The sequence below is a fragment of the Balaenoptera ricei genome, chromosome 6 (genome assembly GCF_028023285.1).
Source record: "Balaenoptera ricei isolate mBalRic1 chromosome 6, mBalRic1.hap2, whole genome shotgun sequence".
Classification (NCBI taxonomy): Eukaryota; Metazoa; Chordata; class Mammalia; order Artiodactyla; family Balaenopteridae; genus Balaenoptera; species Balaenoptera ricei.
The window spans coordinates 34,511,332-34,535,986 of record NC_082644.1 but is presented as its reverse complement, the minus strand read 5'-3'; the positions used below and the strand labels follow the sequence as shown (position 1 = coordinate 34,535,986).

The following is a 24,655-nucleotide window of genomic DNA, read 5'->3' as shown; positions in this document are numbered from 1 at the left end:
AAATGCGGGCCTTGTGAAAGAAAGCGGCTCCCAAAGCGATTAAAAGGATTTCTCGGAAGCGAAGGGTTCAGCGGTGGACCTGACCCTCAGCCTCGTGCTTGGCCGCCCTTGCCTCCGCCACCAGGGGGCACTGCAGCCAGGCTCGAGGACCCCAGCCGGCCTGGAGCTCCGTCCGCTCTCGAGTCGAAACCCGCTGAATGTCGGGCTCGCCTGAGTGCTGGTGTCTCATTTAAAATGGAGCACTTTAAAACTGTTCAAAATTTAAAGGTATGCCTAAAGCCGAGGTCATTCACTCCTTTCAAGGCCTCAGATTTCGCCTCAGAAAAATATTAGGATGGTTGAAAAAAATTCTGACACCATGCTAAACGACAATTTATTTTCTAAACCTAAGTTCCTATCTATGTTAGTCTCAAGTGAGAAAAAAATAAGTTGCAGTATGAGTACGGTCCCAATTTTGTTATATATAATATGGTAGTGGGATTATGGTTGATTTTTATTCCCTCCTGTATTATTCTAAATTTCCTACAGAAAAGTGTTACTTTAATAATCTGTAAAAAAATTTTCAATGACTCTCCCTTAAAACGAACAAGCAATACAGTAACAACTCTTTCCCAAGAATTACACTTTATTTATCATCTCAATACAATATACACATTATATATCACAATATATACATTTTTGCCTCAAAAGTAAAGCTGCATACCTACTACCCTTATTTAAACTTCCAGACAGATCAAAGACTTTAAATGTAAAAAAACAAAACCATGAATTATTTTTTAATAAAGAATGCCTTTCTAAATGAAACAAAATCTAAAAGCCATGAGAATCTGTTAAACTAATAAACATTTTTTAAATGGTCTTCATGGCAATAAACACAAATTCAAGGGATAAACTAGAAAAATATTTTAAGTACATCTCAAAAAGATGCCCAACTTCAATTTTATGTTATTGCGAAATAACAAAAATGCAAATTTAAACTACAAGGTACTACTTTTCCTTCAGACTGGCAAAAATGAAAGGAGTTTGATAAGGCACTGTGTTGGTGAGATGGGGAAACAGGTACTCTCACTGCCTGTGTGTTAGAACATAAACTGGGACAACCTCCATGAAGGGCAACAAAGGGCAATTTGGCAGAAATTTCCAAGACTGAAAATTGAACACGGGCAAGATTGCCAAGATGGACAGCTTTATAGGTGTTTACAGGCTGGATGATTTATAGGTGTGTATTTAAAACACAAATGTATACGATTGTATATGAAATCTTGCATATCTCTAGAAGGAAACACAAGAAACTGGTGTTTGCCTTTATAAGGGGAAACTGAGTATCTGTATATAGGGAAGGGTAAGAAAGATTTATTCGTTTTTGTAACTTTTGAATTTTGTAATATATATTACCTATTCAAAATTATGAAGCTTTTGAAAAGTGAACCTGTGGGCTAAAAGTGTTTTTCCAAGTCTGACTCTTCATCAAGATATGAAGCATTCAGTAAACATAGTATAAGACAATATGGAAAATGTCCTTTGCACACATTTAAATAACAGAACTACTTAGTAACCTCTTGCTTGCTACCATCTCTTGAAATCCAGTTTCTTTTAACAAACCCAAATAAAACTGGAAGGAAATGGGGAGAGGTTTTCCCTCCAAGTCCAAACCTGAAATTCAGTTCCCTAGGAAATATTTTATATATTACATGTCGGGGAGGAATCGCTGATTTTTTATGTCCAATTATCTCTGCACAATATATTCTCAAAATTCTATTGTTAGAGTCATATTGTGATAAACTACAATAGAGGCTAGAGTGCTGGGATGAGAGCTATTTATTAGAAACCTGGAGCTAGAAAACAGGTCTCTTTACGTTTGCTTAAAAGTTCATGATTAAACTTATAATCCTATTGTAAACCCACATATCCTCCCTTTAATGTGTTTGTTGTCCTCCCTTTAATGTGTTTGTTGTCCAAAACTGAAGTGGTAAACTTTCTTCCCTCTATACCCCATCACATAATGTCACCATTCCTGCTTCTTTGACTGATATAATACAGTAGAAAGAAATGAAATCTCATGGTTTTAAAATACTGACAAAAACATTCAAAATCCATCCTTGTGCCAAATTTGTCTACAGTTCTGATTTGGCTTTTGGGCCTCCAGTTTACTACTTCTTCCTTTAATAAATATTTGTTAAATAAATGAATAACATTTTCCTGCATAACAACTAGCTATCTGGGGGACAGTTAATCATAAAACAGAGAGAGGTATGTTCTAAACCAGGGGTCCCCAACCCCCAGGCCATGGACCAGTACTGGTCGTGGCCTGTTAGGAACCGGGCCGCACAGCAGGAGGTGAACAGTAGGCAAGAAAGCAAAGCTTCATCTGTATTTACAGCCGTTCCCCATTGCTGGCATTACCGCCTGAGCTCTACCTCCTGTCAGATCAGCGGTGGCATTAGATTCTCATAGGAGCGTGAACCCTACTGTGAACTGCGTGTGGGAGGGATCTAGGTTGCACGCTCCTTATGAGAATCTGATGCCTGATGATCTGAGGTGGAGCTGACGCAGTGATGCTAGCGCTGGGGAGCGGCTGCAAATACAGATTATCATTAGCAGAGAGATTTGACTGCACAGAGACCATAATAAATCAATGTGCTTGAATCATCCTGAAACCATTCCCCCCCTCCCCCGCCCCGTCCTTGGAAAAACTGTCTTCCACCAAACTGGTGCCTGGTGCCAAAAAGGTTGGGGACCACTGTTCTAAACCAACTGAGAAATATATGTAGCAGTCAGGTGGCAATGATAATACAGTATCTACATTTTAGTAGAAATGATTAAAATAACTCTACTATGGACACAATGAACTTCTCACTATTTCTGTTCCCCCCTGGAACTAGACTGACTTCACAAGTCCTGGCAGAGGAAATGGAGAAGTGCAAGGCTTCTCTATTGGACAGGGAAGTCTGCCCTTGGTGAGCTAACTGTAAGACAAGCAGAAGGGAGAATTCACACCCCTTGGGAACAAGAGAGAACAGGCCAAAGAACAGGCTCCACCTGAACAGTGACTGTCCCTCAGAGAGGGTCAATAGCCATCGCTCTCATCTATTATTAGTCCCTCATTCTTTGAGATAAGTAGTGACCAAGGGGAGCAGAAGAAATGTTCATAAAACTACTGATTAATAAAAAGAAGCAGTACCCCCTAAAACAATGACAGCTAACAATTATTGAGAGTATAGTGCCAGGAATTATATTAATAAGCTCATTACAACCTACAAAGCAAATACTACTACAACTATCAATATTTTCCCAGAAAGGAAACCTAACCTTAAAGAGGCAAAATGACTAACCTGAGCGGAGTCACAAAACTTGTACAGTAGCAGAATTAGGATCTGAACACAGGCTATTTGGGTAAAAACTGAGATTTTTAAATTCCTGCCTTAGAGACTTGCCTTATTATAAAGCAAGAGTAATTAAAACAATACGATTTTAGCACAGCAACATAGAAATATGAACCCAGGCATATATGAAAACCTAGTATATGAGAAAACTGGTTTTTCAAATTAGTCACAAAGAAAGCCATATTCAATAAGGGTCAAATGTCTGTAAGTATGAAAAGAAAATGAGGTTCCAATCTCACATACTATATAAAACAAATACCAGATGAAATAAGTTTTTAAAAGCTGTCAGATAACTATAAAATTATAGCAAATAATTTTACAATTTAAATGGGGTTTTTAAGCATGACACAAAGTTCAAAAGTTATAAAAGAAAAAAAGCAACAGAAACTTACAGAAAATATATAATAAAGGGCTAATCATCACAACTGATAAAAAGTATCTGTAAAGCAATATAACAACCCAACAGAAAATAAAAATCTATAAAGGCTACGAACACTCAATTCAGAAAAGAAATACAAATAGTCAATAGCATATTAAAAGAAAATTAATCTTACCAGTGGCTCAACGTTAAACAGTCCAACATCATGAATATATTACAGAAGAAAGCCACATAATTATGTCATTAACTACAGAAGTCATTAAAATCAACTCATTCCCAATTAAGCCTTTACACAATGGGACTAAAAGAGGACTTCCTTAAACTGATAGATTATCTTCCAAATACCTCTAGCAAAATATAATACTTCATGCTTTAACTTTGTAAGTATCTCCCTGAAGTGAAAAACAAGAAAAAAATTCCTACTACCATTACTCCTATTTAATAATGTAATAACTGGAAATACTCACTGATGCCAAGATAAGAAAAAGAAATGAGAGAAGACTTAGAAAGGAAGAAACAAAATTGTCCTTATTTACAGACGACTGTCTGCCTAGAAATTACAAAAGAATCTGTAGATAAACTATTAGAATAAATAAATAAATGTTTGTAAACTTTCTGGATATAGATGATTAACACAAAAACCAGGAGTTTTTCTATATACTACTTGTAATAACTAATTTATGAAATATAAGTGCTTAATTATTTATGGACATATGGAAAGATAAAGCAGGGTTTTTTTTAAAATTTTATTTTATTTATTTTTTTATACAGCAGGTTCCTATTAGTTATCCCTTTTATACATATTAGTGTATATATGTCAATCCCTATCTCCCAATTCATCACACCACCACCCCCCCATAAAGCAGGTTTTTAATGGGAAGATTCAATGTCACAAAGATGGTAATTTCCCTCAAACTAAATGCAACTCTTATCAAAATCTCAACAGAGCTTTCCACAGAACCTAACAAGCTGATCCCAAAATTAATCTAGAAGACCACAGGGCCAAGAAGAACCAAGACCATTTTGAAAACGAACAAGAAGGGAGCTCTTGCCCTACCAAATATTAAAACTTACAGTAATTTAGGCTTGTAGAATTGGAACAGATATACTAGATCTTTATCTATTACATACAACAGCCCAGTAAGAGACTACATATACACAGAAACTTCCCTTATGACATGCATTACACATCAATGGGAAAAGTAAGAATGCTCAACACACATGGTGTGGTGACAATTGGTTGTCCATATTGTCTGGGGTGGAAGGAGGGGGAAAATTCACGATCCTCATCTCATACCACAGGCCACCACCCCTCAAAGAAGAAAAAAATCTCAGGTGGATTAAAAGCCTAGCTATGAGAAGAAAAGATTCGCCAAGTCTTAGAAGAAAATATAGAAAAATAACTCATAACGGTGGAGTAGGGATGGATTTTTTAAATAATTAATTAATTAATTAATTAATTTATGGCTGTGTTGGGTCTTCGTTTCTGTGTGAGGCCTTTCTCCAGTTGCGGCAAGCGGGGGCCACTCTTCATCGCGGTGCGTGGGCCTCTCACTGTCGCAGCCTCTCCCGTTGCAGAGCACGGCTCCAGACGCGCAGGCTCAGTAGTTGTGGCTCACGGGCTTAGTTGCTCCGCGGCACGTGGGATCCCCCCAGACCAGGGCTCGAACCCGTGTCCCCTGCACTGGCAGCAGATTCTTAACAACTGCGCCACCAGGGAAGCCAGGGATGGATATTTTTTAAAACAAGACTTAAAAAGCCCAAACTATAAAGCAAAAGATTGAGAAATTTGATTATATGAATATTTAATGTTTCTGCTCAACATAAGACCCCCAAAACAAGATTTAAAAAGGTAACTCACAGACTAGGGAGATAGGTACAATGCATAAAAGCAACAAGGATTAGTATTCAGAATTTACAAAGAACTATAAATCAAAGAGAAAAAAGCTAACACCCCAACAAATAAATGGGCAGAGGATGGGAGTAAGAAATTCACAAAAGAAGAAACCTAATTGTCCTACCTTACTCCTCTTTTTCCAATCTACCTACAGTGAGTATGGTTTTGGTCTACTCTATGTCCTGTGATGCATTGAGTTTATTAGTCAGAGTAAGGTATGGCAAAAATAACCCTGAAATCTTAGTGATTTAATTTACAACAGCGGCTATTTCTTGCTGGGGGGCTATGTTCAGCCCAAGGATCCAAGATGATGGAGGCTCCACCAGTTTGCAGATGCACCATCTGGAATTTATCCCTGGGGTTGCCAGTGACTGCTTGTGTAAGTAATTCCACTTGTCTACAGATCTAAATGTACACAGGTATAAACCAAGCCCCATAATGTTATCAGTAATAAAGCTTACATTTTAATCTTTATCTGTTTAACTCTTATGTTCCTCAAACAGTTAGTACAGAATTAAGGTGGGGAAAAGAGTAATCTTGTCTAAAGATGTTCCAGACATCCTCCCCCCAAATTATGTTAGTCTCCATATTCACCTATATTTCTAAAGTATTTTATAAATGAATTTTTTAAAAGGGAGCCACTAGAAGAATTTTAATAGTTTTCATACCTTTCAAATCACTGGAGCCGGTGAAAAAATAAAACTAAGAAAACGTGATCAAGGCACCAAACAGCAAGAAGAAGCATGGCAAACACAAAACAAAATAAGTCCAAACATATCAGTAAAAGTAAAACATGCAAAATATTTAAATTCACCTATTAAAATTTTTTCAAATTGAGTTTAAAAAAATTCAACCTATATATTGTTTAATAGAGATAATTAAAACAAAACCATATAGAAAATATTTAAATGAAAGGATAGAAAACAGTATGCTATATAGTTACTAGGAAAAAGAGCAGGTATATTAATATCAACAGCAGATGAAACAGAATTCACAGCAAAAAGCAATAAAGACAAAGATGTTTCACAATTATGTAATCTAAAGAGAGATTACAACAATCACACACCTTATGACAAAAGATTTTATATCTATAACACAAAAACTAGTGAAAATAGGAAAAATTAGTAAACCCATAATAATAGAAGGTTAACACACCTCCAAAAAATAAAATAAGTAATTAGAAGCTTGATCTAGTAAATACAGAGAACCATTTTCAACAGAGAGCACAAACTTTTCAAAAAATAGGATATTCACTGAAGTCATCACGTATTACGTCACAAGGAAATTACAACAAATTCAGGAAAGCAAAGATCATACATACATATCATACAGTTAACACAATACAAAATTTGAAATTCATTGATGCAAATATAACAAGCAAAAATCTATCAACCTGCAAATGTTTAAAACCCATTTCTAAATAACTTGCAACAAAGGGAAATTAAAAGAGAATTCAACAGGGCTTCCCTGGTAGTGCAGTGGTTAAGAATCCGCCTGCCAGGTTTCCCTGGTGGCTCAGTGGTTAAGAATCTGCCTGCCAGTGCAGGGGACACGGGTTTGAGCCCTGGTCCAGGAAGATCCCACATGCTGCGGAGCAACTAAGCCTATGCGCCACAACTACTGAGCCTGTGCTCTAGAGCCCACAAGCCACAACTACTGAGCCCACGCGCCTAGAGCCCATGCTCTGCAACAAGAGAAGCCACCACAATGAGAAGCCCATGCACCACAATGAAGAGTAGCCCCTGCTCGCCTCAACTAGAGAAAGCCCACACAGCAACAAAGACCCAACACAGCCCCCCCCAAAAAAATTAAATGACAATTCATCACAAATTACTTTAAAATTAATCTCAATAAGAATTCATGTTAAAATCTGTGGAATATGCTTAAACAAAAATCTGAAGAAAATCATCTGCCTAAAAAAAAAGGCTCCCTCTGTCACACCATTCACAAACAAAAATAAATTCTACCTGCATTAAAAAGCTGAACATAATAGTTCTGGTTCCCTACATTCCAGGCCATGGTAGGATTGTCCTGACTCCTCTGAGATTAAATGAGCAGAGGTGAAATATATGACTTCCAGGCCAGCCCATTTAATTGATGGTACAAAACCCTATAGAACTCTCTTTCCCTCTGACCAGCAGCAATCGAGATAATAGCTGAAATACAGCCATTTTAGAAAACTGGCCATATTTATAAAAAATGAACATCACACATCTTTTGACTTAGTAATTCCACTTCTAGGCATATATACAACAGAAATGCATACACATGTTCATCAAGAAAGGTACAAACAGTGGTTCATAGAATCATTATTTGTAATAGCCAAAAATTGAAAACAAACCAAATGTCTAGAAATGGTGGACTGAAACACTGTGGTACTTTCTCACAGTTGAATATTATATACCAGCAAGAATGAATGAATGAACTTTGACCATGCCCAACATCATGGATGACTCTCACTAACATACTGTAGTGAAAGAAGCCAAACAAGAGTATGGCTTCATCACACAGTATGATTCCATTCAAATAGATTTCAAAGCCAGACAAATCTATGGCAATTAAAAATTATGATAGTTTTTATTCTTGGAAGGGGAGTGTCTGGGAAAGAGCACGAAGGAGTAGTTTCTGGGGTATAGTGATATTCTCTTTCTCAATCTACCTGCTAGTTACTTACCCATGATGTACAAAGCTGTCTATCAAGTTGTTCACTTTGTGCACATTTCTGTGTATGCATGAATCATTACGACATATTATAGAGATATGTGTATATTATAAAATAAATTAGACTTCAGTTATGTTATACTGAATTAAAAGTTATATGTGTAGTAGTTATGCTCCACTAGCTGGGTCACAAAAGTAAGAAGATTTATAACAGTTCTTACTAACCAGTGATAGACATGTGTCATGAATAAAAAATAAACCTTTACTTGTTACATGCCACTAAGATGTTGGGGTTGTCATCACAGCATAACCTAGCCTATCCTGAATGATACATATCTTTAGATATTTAAGTCTTAAACTAAGACACAAAATGCAAAAGCTATAAAAAGAAAGGATTTGATAAATTTACAAAAGACACCATTAAAATATTTTTAGAAAGGGGGTGGGAAGAAAGTGGAATACAGGATCCAACCTGAAAAAACTTCCAACAGCCAAAGCTGGAACAATTTGAGCAATGAAGTAAGTACATAATATTGGATTATAACTGAAAGTATAAAATAAATATGGGGACTTCCCTGGTGGTCCAGTGGCTAAGACTTTGCCTTCCAATGCAGGGGGTGCGGGTTTGATCCCTGGTCAGAGAGCTAAGATCCCACATGCCTTGTGGCCCAAAAGACCAAAACATAAAACAGAAGCAATATTTTAACAAGTTCAGTGAAGACTTTAAAAATGGTCCACATCAAAAAAAAAAAATCTTTAAAAAAACTTTTTTTAAATAAATAAATATGCATGAATACATGCTGATATAAAAAAGTGATTGATTAAATAAATGAAGAGACAAATCTTCCTTATACAAGAATTCCAAGTAATATATATAGATACATCCCTCTAAGAGGTAGAGCTTAACTCCCCTCAACTTTGAGTATGGGTTGGACTTAGTGACTTGCTTCCAAAGAATATATTGAGTTGGCCAAAAAGTTCGTTCGTTCCCCCCATAACCCCAAATGAACTTTTTAGCCAGCCCAACAGTATGGAAAGGGAAAGATAGTAACTTTACAGAGGAGAAACCTGGCCAACACTACTTTAATCAAGTGTTCATAATTCATCAGTGATGTTATGCGGATGTCATGTACCCCCTGATGTGATGCAACAAGAAGGGTGCTTCTCCTCTGTGGTATTTTATTCCAAAAATCCAGTCTAGTCATTAGAAAATATCAAACAAAATATGAGGGACATTCTACAAAATACCTGACCAATACTCATCACAACTGTCAATATCATGAAAAACACAACTGAGAAACTGTCATGAACCTTAGAGGTGGCTAAGGAGATGACAACTAAATGCAAGGTGGTATCCTAGATTGAATGCTGGAATAGAAAAAGGACATTAATGGGAAAACTGGGGAAACATGAATAAAGTCTGGAGTATATGTAACAGTAACATACCAACCAGTGTTGGTTTCTTAATGCCACATGGTAATGCAGAATGATGTTATGGAACAAATTGTGCCCCCCCTCCCCACAAATTCATATGTTGAAGCCCTAGCCCTCAGTGTGCCTGTATTTAGAGATAGGGCCTTTAAAGAGGTAATTAAGGTTAAATGAGATCATAAGGGTGGGGCCCTAAACCAATAGGACTGGTGTCCTTATAAGAAGAGGAAAAGACGCCAGGAATGCATAGCACAGAGTAAAGGCCACATGAGGTCACAGCAAGAAGGCAGCTGTCTCACCAGAAACCAATGCTGCTGGCACCTTGATCTTAGAATTCCAACCTCAAGAATTGTGAGAAAATAAATTTCTGTTGTTTAAGCCAATAAGCATGTATATCTTATTATGGCAACCTGAGCAAACTAATACAAATGATAACATTCAAGGAAACTAAAACTGGGTGAAGAATATACAGAAACTCTCTGTAGTATCTTTGTAATGTTTCTGCAAATCTAAGTTATTTAACCTAGAAGGAAATGGACAAATTCTTAGAAAGGTACAATCTTCCAAGACTGAACCAGGAAGAAATAGAAAATATGAAGAGACCAATCACAAGTACTGAAATTGAAACTGTGATTAAGAAACTTCCAACAAACAAAACTCCAGGACCAGATGGCTTCACAAGTGACTTCTATCAAACATTTAGGGAAGAGTTAACACCTATCCTTCTGAAACTGTTCCAAAAAATTGCAGAGGAAGGAAAACTCCCAAGCTCATTCTATGAGGCCACCATCACCCTGATACCAAAACCAGACAAAGATATAAAAAAAAAGAAAATTACAGGCCAATATCACTGATGAACATAGATGCAAAAATCCTTAACAAAATACTAGCAAACCAAATCCAACAATACATTAAAAGGATCATATACCATCATCAAGTGGGATTTATCCCCAAAATGTAAGAATTTTCAGGGACTTCCCTGGTGGCGCAGGGGTTAAGAATCCGCCTGCCAATTCAGGGGACACAGGTTCGAGCCCTGGTCCGGAGAGATCCCACATGCTGCAGAGCAACTAGGCCTGTGCCCCACAACTACTGAGACTGCGCTCTAGAGCCCACAAGCCACAACTACTGAGCCCACGTGCCACAGCTACTGAAGCCCGTGCACCTAGAGCCTGTGCTCCACAATAAAAGAAGCCACCACACTGAGAAGCCTATGCACTGCAACGAAGAGCAGCCCCACTCGCTGCAACTAGAGAAAGCCCACGCACAGCAACGAAAACCCAATGCAGCCAAAAATAAATAAATAATATTTTTTTTAAAAAAAGAATTTTTCAATATCTGCAAATCAATCAGTGAGATATACCACATTAACAAACTGAAGAATAAAAACTATATGATCATCTCAAGAGATGCAGAAAAAGCTTCTGATAAAATTCAACACCCATTTATGATAAAAACTCTCCAGAAAGTAGGCGTAAAGGAACCTACCTCAACATAATAAAGGTCATATATGACAAACCCTCAGCTAACATCATACTCAACGGTGAATAGCTGAAAGCATTTCCTCTAAGATCGGGAACAAGACAAGGATGCCCACTCTTGACACTTTTATTCAACACAGTTCTGGAAGTCCCAGCCATGGCAATCAGAGAAAAAAAAGAAATAAAAGGAATCAAAATTGGAAAAGAAAAAGTCAAACTGTCTCTATTTGCAGATAATATGATACTATACATAGAAAATCCTGAAGATGGTAACAGAAAACTGCTAGAAATCATCAATGAATTTGGTAAAGTTGCAGAATACAAAATTAATACACAGATATCACTCACATTTCTATACACTAACAACGAAAGCTCAGAAGGAGATATTAGGGAAACAATCCCATTTACTATCGCATCAAAAAGACTAAAATATTTAGGAATAAACCTACCTAAGGAGGCAAAACACCTGTACTCTGAAAACTATAAGATGCCGATGAAAGAAATCGAAGATGACACAGATGGAAAGATATACCATTTTCTTGGATTGGAAGTATCAATACTGTCAAAATGACTATACTACGCAAGGCAGTCTACAGATTCAATGCAATCCCTATCAAATTACCAATGGCATTTTTCACAGAACTAGAACAAAAACTTTTTATATTTGTATGGAAATACAGAAGACCCCTGAATAGCCAAAGTAATCTTGAGAAAGAAAAACGGAGCTGGAGGAATCAGGTTCCCTGACTTCAGACTATACTACAAAGCTACAGTCATCAAAACAGTATGGTACTGGCACAAAAACAGAAAAGTAGATCAATGGAACAGGATAGAAAGCCCAGAAATAAACCCACGCACCTATGGTCAATTAATCTACAACAAAGGAGCAAAGAATATACAATGGAGAAAAGACAGTCTCTTCAATAAGTGGTGCTGGGAAAATGGGACAGCTACATGTAAAAGAATGAAATTAGAACATTTTCTAACACCATATTCAAAAATAAACTAAAAATGGATTAAAAACCTAAATGTAAGACTGAAAACTCTAAGAGGAAAACATAGGCAGAACACTCTCTAACATAAATCACAGAAATATCTTTTTGGATCCACCTCCTACAGTAATGAAAATGAAAACAAAAATAAACAAATGGGACCTAGTTAAACTTAAAAGCATTTGCACAGCAAAGGAAACCATAAACAAGACGAAAAGACAACCCTCAGAATGGGAGAAAATATTTGCAAATGAAGGAACTGGCATGGGATTAATCTCCAAAATATACAAACAGCTCATGCAGCTCAATATCCAAAACAAACAAACAACACAATCAAAAAATGGGCAGAAGACCTAAACAGAAATTTCTCCAAAGAAGACATACAGATGGCCAAGAGGCACATGAAAAGGTGCTCAACATTGCTAACTATTAGAGAAATGCAAATCAAAACTACAATGAGGTATCACCTCACACGGGTCAGAATGGCCATCATCAAAAAATCTACAAACAATAAATGCTGGAGAGGGTGTGGAGAAAAGGGAGCCCTCATGCATTCTTGGTGGGAATGTAAATTGATAGAGCCACTCTGGAGAACAGTATGGAGATTCCTTAAAAAATTAAATATAGAACTGCCATATGATCCAGCAATTCCACTCCTGGGCATATACCTGGAGAAAACCGTAATTCAAAAAGATACATGCACACCAATGTTCACTGCAGCACTATCTACAATAGCCAAGACATGGGAGCAACCTAAATGTGCATCAACAGAGGAGTTGATACAGAAGATATGGCACATATATACAATGGATTACTCAGCCATAAAAAGAATGAAATAATGTCATTTGCAGCAACATGGATGGACCTAGAGATTATCATACAAAGTGGAGTAAGTCAAAGAAAGACAAATATCATATGATATCACTTATAGGTGGAATCTAAAAATATGATACAAATGAACTTATTTACAAAACAGAAACAGACCCACAGACTTGAAAAACAAACTTATGGTTACCAAAGGGGAAAGGTGGGGGGGAGGGATAAATTAGGCATTTGGGATGAACATACATACACTACTATATATAAAATAGATGATCAACAAAGACATACTGTATAGCACAGGGAATTCTGCAATATTCTGTAATAACCTATATGGGAAAAGAATCTGAAAAAGAATGGATATATGTACATGTATAATGGAATCACTTTGCTGTACACCTGAAACACAACATTGTAAATCAACTATACTCCAGTACAAAAATAAAATTAAATTTAAAATAAATAAATAAAAGTTATTTTAAAAAAGCACTGACTGGGAGAAAATATTTGTAACTTATATAACAAAAAATATACGTATTATACAAATATTTTTTAATTCCTATGAAATATCTTAAAATTGCAAACAGTCCCATAGAATATTGAGTCAGGTATAGAAAAGGTAAGTCAGACAAATAGAAATGACAAAAAAAGGTGAGATGCTTAAACTAACTAGTAAACAGAAAAATAAAAAGTATAAAACAATGACATTGTATTTCACACCATCAAATTGGAAAAAAATTTAACAGTGCTATCAGTTAGGGAAAGGTTGTGCGGAAGTTGTTACCTTTATACAAGGAAGATGGGACTGAAAATTGGTAGAGGTATTCTGGAGAGCAAGCTGGCAGAATCTGTTATGCATGTATCCCTTGACCCAGCCAGTCCCCCTTCTTCACATATACCTCAGAGAAAAAGTAGCATATGACAAGTAAGAAGCTGTAAGGATGTTTACTGTAGCACTGTCTGCAGTAAAAGTAAATTGAACTAACTGTTAGCAATAGAGGAATAATTACATAAAACTGTGGCAGTCATACCATGAGTTAAAGTTAATGAGGTAGATCAATATGAAATATTTTCACAGTAATACAAAGACAAATTATTTTTTTTAAAAACTAGTTGTTCAACAGATACATGTAAAAATGATAAAACAAATCTAAGCCATAGGCAAATTTATTTGTATGAAAATAAACAGAAAAGCAACTGAAAGAATACCCCTACCAAACTGCTTACAGAGATGGCACTGGGATTGGGGGATGGTGAAGGAAATTTTTACTTGATCAGTATTTACTTGGGTTTTTAGAACATCTTGGTGTTCGTTTATAATTGAAAATATACTCTTCTGGAGAGTAAGGGAGGGATGGGGAATGAAGTCTTTCAAGACTGTCTTCCCCTCAACCTGGGTACCCTACTTCCCTGATAATACGTGTGGTAAAACAACAGCTATTTCCAGCCAGGACAAGATTTACCACCCCAGTGTAGACAGTTTAAATAAAGCATTAGCAGCTAGTATTCTTAAATGGAAAGATGAGTTAATAATCCCAGCCAGTTACCTTTCACGATCCTTCCTTATCTTGGTCTATCCTTCATCCCTGGACAGGAGATTCAAAGTTGTTTGACTCTCAGTACACTTTAAGGGGAGTAACTGAGGAGTGGCAACAGTAAGAGAGCTGTATCAGCTGTTTGGCCCTTCTCTTTTAAAACAAGAGTGAAATCTTCCTGTTGAAAAAAATCATAAAGTACTGGGACTTCCTTGGCGGTGCAGTGGATAAGACTCCATGCTCCCAAATCAGGGGGCCTGGGTTTGATCCCTGGTCAGGTAACTAGATACCACATGCCACGACTAAGAGCCTGCACATCACAACTAAAAGATCCCACATGCCGCAGCTAAGACCTGGCGCAGCCAAATAAATAAATTAATTAATTAATATTTTTTTAAAATCACAAAGTACTAAATATTCTGATAAAATTTACAACTGGTAAGTATATTTTATCGTTTTTGTTTAAATCGAATGGATATGTGCAAGCATTCTCCGTATACTTAATCACACATCCTGAATTTTCCCAAACAATTCTAATTTCAAATATTCTGCTCCATTCCTAAGAGTAACCCTTATAATTGTCAGATGCATTTATTTGCTTAAAATACAGGTAAAACATTCTCTGAAATCTGGATTCTTGATCTCCAAGAGCTTAATAAATTCCAGGAAGAAATACCTACACAAATAACAATACTAAGATTAGTATGAAATAGAAGTAGATGTGAAACTGAGTTTTTTACAACCATAAGTTCCTTTTGTGATCTTTGATCACAGCATAAAACAGCATAAAATTTATCATCTTAACCATTTTTGAGTGTACAGTAGTGTTAACTATATATATATATATATATATATATATATATATATATATATATACACACACCTTGTTGTGTAACAGATCTCTAGAATTTTTCATCTTGAAAAACTGAAACTCCCCCCAATCAAGATAGATATTTTCATTACCACCACCATTTATTTTCTGTTTCCAGGCAATTGGCTACTTTAGATATGTCATAATTGGAATCATACATTATTTTTTTGTGACTGGCTTATTTCACTTAGCATAATGTCCTCAAGGTTCATCCACATTGTAGCATAGGACAGGGTTGCTCTTTCTTTCTTTAAGACTGAATAATATTCTACTCTACATATATACCACATTTTCTTTATCCATTCATCTGTCAATAGACATTCCACCTCTTGGCTATTGTGAAAAATGCTGCAATGAACATGAGTGTGCAACTATCTCTTCAAGAGCCTGTTTTCACTTCTTTTGGATAAATACCCAGAAGTGGGACTGCTGAATCATATGGAAGTTCTATTTTTAATTTTTTAAGAAACCTCTATACCCTTTTCCATAGCAGCTGCACCATTTTCCATTTCCCTCAACAGTAAGAAGGGTTCCAATTTTTCCACATCCTTGCCAACACTTGTTACTTTGTGCACGTGTTGGAGGTTTTTTTGTTTTTGATAGGGGCCATCCCAACAGGTATGAGATACCTTATGGTGGTTTTGATTTGCATTTCCCTAGTAATAGTGATGTTGAGCATTTTTTTCATATGCTTGTGTGAGATCTTAAAAAAATTATATCAATATACGTGTGTGTATATTTAGATATACACAGAAATATATATTATATATATCTGCCGCCAGTTTTTGGCACAGAGTTCCTAAAACCCTTGCGATTTCCTAAGTGATAAGAACACTAGGAGCATCTTTGATTCTAATATTTGGTCTCTGACCCTGGTTCCTGACACCAGGATACCAAATCCCTTAGAGTTTCCTGGGTAGCAGGAGAGTCTCTTGTTCTAATGAGGTGACTCTGGTGGGCTCCACGATGTGTATGGTCCCCAGAAAGACCAAGCCATATTAGAAGTCTGAAGTTTCAGCCCTGCCCCAAATTCTCTAGAAGAGAGAAGGGCTGGAAATGAAATTGATAATTGATCATGCCTAAGTCAGGAAGCCTACATAAAAATCCTAATAGTATGGGGTTCAGGGAGCTTCCAGATTGGTGAACACAGAGGTGCTGGGAGAGTGGTGGGCCCAGAGAGGGTGAAAAAGCTCTGTACTCCTTCCCACATACCTACCTTCTGCATCTCTTCCATGTGGATATTTGTCTATATCCTATGTTACATCCTTTTATAATTAACTGGCAAAGAGTAAGTAAACTATTTCCTAAGTTCTGCGAGTCACTCTAGCAAATTAATCAAACATGAGGCAGGATCGTGGGAACCTCTGATTTATAGCTGATCGGTCAAAGCACAGGTAACAACATGGATTTTCGACTGGCATCTGAAGGTGGGGTGGGTAGTCTTGTGGGACTGAGCACTAACCTGTGAGATCTGACACTATCTCTAGATAGATAACGTCAGAATTAAATTGTAGAACACCCAGCTGGTACCACAGAATTGCTTGGTGTGGGGAAAACCAGAAAGGTCAGAAGTGAAGTGTTCTGTGTGAGAGTAAAGGAGACAACACAGGAGGGAACACTGGGAAATATCTTCCCAATACAATCTGTTGGCCATTTGTATATCTTCTTTGGAGAAATGTCTATTCAAGTTTTGCCCACTCTTTTTTTTTAACATCTTTATTGGAGTATAATTGCTTTACAATGGTGTGTTAGTTTCTGCTGTATAACAAAGTGAATCAGCTATACATATCCATATATCCCCATATCCCCTCCCTTTTGCGTCTCCCTCCCATTGGACTGTTTATTTTTCTGTTGTTGACTTGTAGGAGTTATTTATATATTCTGGATATTTAACCCCTTATATTAACTCATTTATCGAATACGTGGTTTGCAAATATTTTTCCGATTCCACAGGTTGCCTTTCACTCTATTGATTCTGTCCTTTGATGAGCAGAAGTTTTTAAGTTTGATATAGTCTCATTTGTCTTTTTTTGCTTTTGTTGCCTGTGCTTTGGTACCATACCCAAGAAATCACTGCCAAGTCCAATGTCATGAAGCTTTTCCCCTATGTTTTCTTTTAGGAGTTTTATAGTTTTTGGTCTTAACTATAGGTCTTTAATTAATTCTGAGTTAATTTTTGTATATGATGTAAGGTAAGAGTCCAACTTCATTCTTCTGTTCCCCCCCGAGCCAAGCCCTTTTCCGGCTTTTTTTTCTTTTTCCTCTTTTTTGCTATTGTGGTTCTGTTTTACTTTCTGGTTGTTGTTTCATCTATATTTTTATTTTTTTCTAACATATCTGTTAGTTTTCTAATCTTATTTTATTTTTTACTCTCTTGTTATTATTCTGCTCCGTTTTTTCTTTTTCTTTTTTTTCTTTTTGCAGCCCTGCACAGCTTGCAGCATCTTGGTTTACGAGCCGGGGGTCAGGCCTGAGCTCCTGCGGTGGGAGTTCCAAGTCCAAACCACTGGAAAAACAGAGAACCTCAGACCCCAGGGAATATTCATCAGAGTAAGGTCTCCCGAAGGTCCTCATCTCAGCACCAAGACCCACCTCTACCCAACAGTCTACAAACTGCAGTGCTGGAAGCCTCAGGCCAAACTGTTCCTGTCCAGTAAGACAGGAAAACAATCCCAACCATCAAAAAAAAAAAAAAAAAAAAAGACGACAAAAAAAATATGTCACAGCTAAAGGAGCAAGGTAAAAACCTACATAACCAAATAAATGAAGAGGAAGTAGGCAACCTACCTGAAAAAGAATTCAGAGTAAGGATACTAAAGATGAGCTAGAATCTCAGAAATAGAATGCAGGCACATATCAAGAAAATACAAGAAATGTTTAACAAAGGTCTAGAAAACAAAAGAACAAACAAACAGAGATGAACAACACAATAACTGAAATGAAAAATACATGAAAAGTAATCAATAACAGAATAATTAAGGCAGAAGAACGAATAAGTGGGCTGGAAGACAGAATGGTGGAAATAACTGCCGAAGAGCAGAATAAAAGAAAAAGAATGAAAAGAAATGAAGACAATCTCAGAGACCTCTGGAACAACACTAAATGTACCAACATTCAAATTATAGGGGTCCTAGAAGAAGGAGAGAAAAAGAAAGGGTCTGAGAAAATACTTGAAGAGATTATGGTGGAAAACTTCCCTAACATGGGAAAGGAAATAGCCACCCAAGTCCAGGAAGCATAAAGCGTCCCATACAGGATAAACCCTAGGAGAACACACCAAGACACATATTAATCAAACTAACAAAAATTAAATTCAAAGAAAAAACATTAAAAGCAGCAAGGGAAAAGCAACAAATATCATACAAAGGAATCCCCATAAAGTTATCAGCTGATTTTTCAGCAGAAACTCTGCAGGCCAGAAGGGAGTGGCAGGATATACTTAAAGTGATGAAAGAGAAAAACCTACAACCAAGGTTACTCTACCTAGCAAGGATCTCGTTCAGATTCGACAGAGAAATCAAAAGTTTTACAGACAAGCAAAAGCTAAGAGAATTCAGCACCACCAAACCAGCTTTACAACAAATGCTAAAGGAACTTCTCTAGGCAGGAAACACAAAAGAAGAAAAAGACCTACAAAAACAAACTCCAAACAATTAAGAAAATGGTAATAGCAACATACATATCAATAATAACCTTGAATGTAAATGGAATAATGCTCCAACCAAAGGACACAGACTGGCTGAATGGATACAAAAACAAGACCCATGTATATACTGTCTACAAGAGACCCACTTCAGACCTAGGGACACAAACAGACTGAAAGTGAAAGGATGGAAAAAGATATTCCATTCAAATGGAAATCGAAAGCTAGAGTAGCAATACCCGTATCAGACAAAATAGACTTTAAAATAAAGACTGTCACAAGAGATAAGGAAGGACACTACATAATGATCAAGGGATCAATCCAAGAACAAGATATAACAATTATAAATATTTATGCATCCAACATAGAAGCACCTCAATACATAAGGCAAATGCTAACAGCCATAAAAGGGGAAATCAACAGTAACACAGTAATAGTAGGGGCCTTTAACATCCCACTTTCACCAATGGACAGATCATCCAAAATGAAAATAAATAAGGAAATACAAGCTTCAAATGACACATTAGACCAGATGGACTTAATTGATATTGATAGGACATTCCACTCGAAAGTGGCAGAATACACCTTCTTCTCAAGTGCACACAGAACATTCTCCAGGAGAGATCACATCTTGGGTCACAAATCAAGCCTCAGAAAATTTAAGAAAATTGAAATCGTATCAAGTATCTTTTCTGACCACAACGCTGTGAGATTAGATTAGACTTTTTGAATTGCAGGGAAAAAAACCTGTAAAAAGCACAAATACAAAAACAGTGCACTACTAAATAACCAAGAGATCACTGAAGAAATCAAAGAGGGAAAAAAAAATACATAGAAACAAGTGACAATAAAAACACGATGACCCAAAACCTACGGGAAGCAGCAAAAGCAGTTCTAAGAGGGAAGTTTATAGCAATTCAATCTCACCTCAAGAAACAAGAAAAATCTCAAATAAACAATCTAACCTTATGCCTAAAGCAACTAGAGAAAGAAGAACAAAGAAAACCCAAAGTCAGTAGAAGGAAAGAAATCATAAGATCAGAGAAGAAATAAATGAAACAGAAACAAAGAAAACAGTAGAAAGATGAATAAAACTAAAAGTTGGTTCTTGAGAATATAAACAAAATTGACAAACCTTTAGCCAGACTAATCAAGAAAAAAAGGGAGGATGCAAATCAATAAAATTAGAAATGAAAAAGGAGAAATCACAACTGACACTGCAGAAATACAAAGCATCATAAGAGACTAGTACAAACAACTCTATGCCAATAAAACGGACAACCTCAAAGAAATGGACAAGTTCTTGGAAAGGTACGATTTTCCAAGACTGAACCAGGAAGAATTAGAAAATATAAACAGACCTATGACAAGTAAGGAAATTGAAACTGTAATTAAAAATCTTCCAGCAAACAGAAGTCCAGGACCAGATGGCTTCACAGGAGAATTCTATCAAACATTTAGAGAAGAGCTAACACCCATCCTTCTCAAAATCTTCCCAAAAATTGCAGAGGGAAGAACACTCCCAAATTCGTTCTATGAGGCCACCATCACCCTGATACCAAAACCAGACAAAGGCGTCACAAAAAAAGAAAATTGCAGACCAATATCACTGATGAACATAGATGCAAAAATCCTCAACAAAATATTAGCAAACAGAATCCAACGATACATTAAAAGGATCATACACCATGATCAAGTGGGATTTATCCCAGGAATACAAGGATTCTTCAACATACACAATCAATGTGAAAGACCGTATTAACAAATTAAGGAATAAAAACCATATGATCATCTCAAGAGATGCAGAAAAAAATCTGACAAAATTCAACACCCATTTACGAAAAAAAAAAAAAAACTCGCCAGAAAGTAGGCATAGAGGGAACCTACCTCAACAAAATAAAGGCCATATATGACAAACCCACAGTAAATATCATTCTCAATGGTGAAAAACTGAAAGCATTTCTACTAAGATCAGGAACAAGACAAGGTTGCCCACTCTCACCACTATTATTCAACATAGTTTTGGAAGTTTTAGCCACAGCAATCAGAGAAGAAAAAGAAATCAAAGGAATACAAACTGGAAAAGAAGAAGTAGAACTGTCACTGTTTGCAGATGACATGATACTATACATAGAGAATCCCAAAGATGCCACCAGAAAACTACTAGAGCTAATCAATGAATGTGGTAAAGTTGCAGGTTACAAAATTAATGCACAGAAATCTCTTGCATTCCTATTCACTAACAACAAAAGATCAGAAAGATAAATTAGGGAAACAATCCCATTCACCATTGCAGCAAAAAGAATAAAATACCTAGGAATAAACCTACCTAAGGAGGTAAAAGACCTGTACTTAGAAAACTACAAGACAGTGATAAAAGAACTCAAAGATGACACAGATGGAGAGATATACCATGTTCTTGGATTGGAAGAATCAATATTGTGAAAACGACTATACTACCCAAAGCAATCTACAGATTCAATGCAATCCCTATCAAATTACCAATGGCATTCTTCACAGAATTAGAACAGAAAATTTCACAATTTGTATGGAAACACAAAAGACCCAGAAAACCAAAGCAATTTTGAGAAAGAAAAACGGAGCTGGAGGAATCAGGGTCCCCCACGTTAAACTATATGACAAAGCTACAGTAATCAACACAGTATGGTACTGCCACAAAAACAGAAATAAAGCTCAATAGTACAGGATAGAAACCCAGAGATAAACCCACGCACATATGGTCACCTAAGTTATGACAAAGGAAGCAAGAACATACAATGGAGAAAAGGCAGTCTCTTCAATAAGTGGTGCTGGGAAAACTGGACAGCTACATATAAAAGGACGAAATTAGAACACTATCTAACACCATACACAATAATAAACTCAAAATGGATTAAAGACCTAAATGTAAGACCAGACACTATAAAACTCTTAGAGGAAAACATAGGAAAAACACTCTTGACATAAACCACAGCAAGATCTTTTTTGACCCACCTCCTAGAGTATTGAAAATAAAAACAAAAATAAACAAATAGGACCTAATTAAACTTAAACGCTTTTGCACAACAAAGGAAACCATAAACAAGACAAAAAGACAACTCTCAGAATGGGAGAAAATATTTGCAAACGAAGCAATGGACAACGGATTAATCTCTAAAATATGCAAACAGCTCATGTAACTCAATAGCAAAAAAACAAACAACCCAATTAAAATATGGCTGGAAGACCTGAATAGACATTTTTCCAAAGAAGACGTACGGATGGCCAAGAGGCACATGAAAAGATGCTCAACATCACTAAATTATTAGAGAAACGCAAATCAAAACTACAATGAGGTGTCACCTCACACCAGTCAGAATGGCCACCATCAAAAAGTCTACAAACAATAAATGCTGGAGAATGTTTTTGTACTGGGAACACTTCTGTACTGTTGGTGGGAACATAAATTGATACAGCCACTCTGGAGAATAGTATGGAGGTTCCTTAAAAAATGACAAATAGAACTACCATATGACCCAGCAATCTCACTACTGGGCATATACCCTGAGAAAACCATAATTCAAAAAGAGTCATATACCACAATGTTCATTGCAGCACTATTTACAATAACCAGGACATGGAAGCAACCTAAGTTTCCATCGACAGATGAATGGATAAAGAAGATATGGTACATATATACAATGGAATATTACTCAACCATAAAAAGGAATGAAACTGGGTCATCTGTAGAGATGTGGATGGACCTAGAGTCTGTCATACAGAGAAAAGTAAGCCAGAAAGAGAAAAACAAATATTGTATATTAATGCATACATGTGGAATCTTGAAAAATGGTACAGATGAACCTCTTTGCAGGACAGGAATAGAGACATAGACGTAGAGAAAGGATATGTGGACATAGTGGTGGAAGGGGAGGGTGGGATGAATTGGGAGATCCAGATTGATATATATACACTACCATGCATAAAATAGATAGCTAGCGGGAACATGCTATAAAGCACAGGAGTCTCAGCTTGGTGCTCTGTGACGACCTACATGGTTTGGATGGAGGTGGGTGGGAGGGAGATCCAAGAGGGAAGGGATATAGTACACATATAGCTGATCCACTTCATTGTACAGCAGAAACTAACACAACATTGTAAAGCAAGTATACGCCAATTAAAAAAAAAAAAGAAGAGTATGTTTGTCTTTTTACCAGTGTTCTTTCACTCCACCTAATGATTTCAAGGTCAATATGGTTTGTTGCATTTATCAATAGTTCTTTCCTTTATATTGCTGAATAGTATTATTCCATTTTATGGATATATGAAAATTTGATAATCCATTCACCTGGTCATGGACATTTATGTGGTTTCCAATTTTTGCCTATTACAAAGAAAGCTGCTTTGAACATTCATGTATAAGTCTGTGTGAGTATGTGTTATCTTTTCCCTTTGGTAAATACATAAGAGTGGGATCACTGGGACATGTATGTTTAGCTTTCTAAGCAACTGACAAACTGGTTTCCATGGTGGTTGTATCATTTCACACTCCTTATGGCAGGATATGAGAGTTCTAAATGCTCCACATCCTCCCCAACAATTGGTATGGGGAGTTTTTTAAATTTTTGCCTTTTTTATTGGTGAGTACCACACTGTTTTGATTACTGTAGTTTTGTAATATGTTTTGAAATCAGAAGTGTGAGGTCTTAGCTTTGTCTTCCTATATGAATTTTAGGATGTGTTTTCAATTTCTACAAATATGCCGTTGGGACTTTGATAGGGATTGATTGAATCTGCAGATCGCTTTGGGCACTACAGACATTTTAACAATATTAAGTTTTCCAATCCACAAACATGGAATGTCTTTCCATTTATTTGTGTCTTTGCTTTAATTTCTTACAGCAGCGTAAAACCCTAAGTTTTTTTTTTTTTTTTATGTTTTAGCTCCACAGAGTTTGTTTGTTTTTATTAATTTATTTATTCATTTATTTTTGGCTGCGTTGGGTTTTCGTTACTGCACGTCGGCTTTCTCTAGTTGCAGCGAGCGGGGGCTACTCTTTGTTGCGGTGTGCGGGCTTCTCATGCAGTGGCTTCTCTTGTTGCGGAGCACGGGCTCTAGGCACGCGGGCTTCAGTAGTTGTGGTGCGTGGGCTCAGTAGCGCCGTGGCATGTGGGATCTTCCCAGACCAGGGCTTGAACCCGTGTCCCCTGCACTGGCAGGCAGATTCTTAACCACTGCGCCACCAGGGAAGTCCAACCCGAAGTTTTTAAAAGACCATTTTGCTTCTCAAGCAAATTCCTACTCACTTATCAAATAAAAAAATCTATTCACTGAATACAATCACTATTAGCCATACTAACTTACTCTACATAGTTCAAAAACAGGTAGCTAAACAAGGATATTAATAGAGTCTTATTTACAAGGGGTAAATAAGAACATAGCAACAAGATCAAAATGATCAATCCCTAAACTTTAATAATTAAAAACAAAGCCATGAGGTAATCATCTACATTGTAAATGTAGTATTAATATAGTTACAGTAACTCCTCAGTCTTTATTCTAACATCTAAACATTGAACTGCC

At 36.6% G+C, this 24,655-nt stretch overlaps 1 protein-coding gene across 6 annotated transcripts in view; it reads right to left on the bottom strand.

The window, feature by feature from the left end:
- Positions 1–24,655, bottom strand: part of CDC14B (cell division cycle 14B) — a 105,422-nt gene that overhangs the window by 63,055 nt on the left and 17,712 nt on the right. The window lies entirely within an intron of this gene.